Source organism: Fukomys damarensis, unplaced genomic scaffold (genome assembly GCF_012274545.1).
Source record: "Fukomys damarensis isolate Sample0158 unplaced genomic scaffold, DMR_v1.0_HiC HiC_scaffold_37, whole genome shotgun sequence".
NCBI lineage: Eukaryota > Metazoa > Chordata > Mammalia > Rodentia > Bathyergidae > Fukomys > Fukomys damarensis.
The window spans coordinates 61,992,505-61,994,569 of NW_022900949.1; positions in this window are offsets into that span (position 1 = coordinate 61,992,505).

A 2,065-nucleotide genomic window follows, 5' to 3' on the forward strand; every position below is an offset into this window, starting at 1 on the left:
TATCTGACACAGGAAGTAGGAAGAAGAGAGGTCAACAAGGGTAACATATCAAAAGTTGAGAAGTAGGAGTGGGATGCAATGACCCATACCTGTAATTCTAGCCACTCAGGCTGAGGTAGAAGACCAAGCCGTAAAAGTAAAAGCATTCCCATACACCACTTACCAGCTTTCCCCAACAATAACATCTTACACAAGGAGATTACCAAAACAAGCAAATGGGCACACCATCAATTAATTTTTGTTTATTTGTTTGTTTTTTGAGACAGGGTCTCACTATGTAGTTGAGACTGACCTGGAACTCACTATGTAGCCCAGGCTGTTCTCGAACTCACAGCATCCTCCTGAGTGCTGGGATTACAGGCGTGCACCACCACACCCAGCCAACATCAATTCATTTTTAAAGAAATTTAAGATACTTTAAAAGTTTGTTAAACCGTGCCTGGTGGCGTACGCCTGTAATCCCAGCACTTGGGAGGCTGAGGCAGGAGGATTGCTGTGAGTTGGAGACCAGTCTGGGCTACATAGTGAGTTTCAGGTCATAGTGAGACCCTGTCTCAAAAAAACAAAAAGTTTGTTAAAACACGTTAAATGGCTCCTGAATATTGGAGAGGGAAGAGTTCCTGGAAGCAGCCAAGTCAGAAAGTGACATTCAGAGGTTAACTCTTTAGCCAGCACCAGAAGGTCAGTCTCTGGGCTGAACGCTCCAGTCAGACAACGGATAAGACTGAAAGACTGGCAGAGCCACCTTAAATCAATCTCTGTAGATAACAGACATCAGTATGTGTTAAAAGCTCCCCCCAGGCAGGCATGGTGGTGTGTGCCTGTAATTCCAGCTACTTATGAGGCTAATGCAGAAGGATCAAGTTTAAACCCAGTGTGAACAGACCTAGTTTCAAACTAAAGAATACACCGGGCTGGGGACATTGCACATACAGCATCCCTGGTTTGGATCCCCAGACAAGCGCTGTGAATGGGGGGAGGGCTGAGTAGAGATTTTACTAAGTGGATTTAATGCTTTTTCTAAAAAATGAGGTTTTAATTATTACATTTTGTTTTAGTGACATCACTGACAAATGTTAAAATATATCCATCGTGGTGGGCATGGCGGCGTTTACTTGTAATCCCAGCGGTTTTATGGATGAAGGAGGAGATCCACATGCGTTCGAAGCCAGCCTGGGCTACATTCAGTAGTGACACATTGTCTCAAACACCAGAAAATAAATAAATAACGTGTATCTAAATTCCCTTTGTTCTATACAGCCAAGTTTCTACGCATTTTTGGCATACAATATAACTAAGCCTTAAAACAACAAAACTCAGGGATGTAACAGAAGGCAAAGACGTTTCTAATCCCCAGACCAGGTTTCCAAAGATCAACAGAGGGATAAAAAGACGTTTGGACGCACCCAACTAAATTTTTTGTAGTGCACTTTGGATCAGTACAGCTTTTAAATTTCAAACTTGAGAATACTCTGGGAATTTCTATTAGAAGAAAAAAACCTGAAACTGATCTCTCCCATTTTGCTGAACTGCAGCAACCACGTATGAATACAGACTCCGGGGCACAACTAAGCCACCTCTGTAAAGTCCTCGCCCTAAGATTATTTTTGGAAGTAGGGATTTTCCAGATTACTGAAAGTCACAGCGCTGTCACAGGCAGGGCCCGAATTTCGCAACGGAGCTATGCTGGGGAGCCCGGCTTCCTCCCGGAGAGGACGTTTGCACCGGAACCGACATGGGCGTTCCCGTTTCCGATCAACACTCTAGAGCAGCCCTCTCCCGACCGCTCACCGCCTGCTTTCGAGGACAAGTTCGTCCTCGCACACCAGAATCCACAAGTGACGCCGCCAGGGCGGCGAGGGTCGGTCTGAGCTCCTTTTTGGGCCGCGCAACAGCGACCGTTTACTAGAGGGAAGCAGGCGACCAGAAGGGACGCAGTTTTGGGACAAATTCCTAAAATCGCGCAGGGGCAGTATTCCGCCAATACTATCTTGGGGGTAAAGGATTTTCGCGAACTTCCCCTAGTCTTGTAACTAAATATTTCACGAGCTAGGCGGCCTCGCCT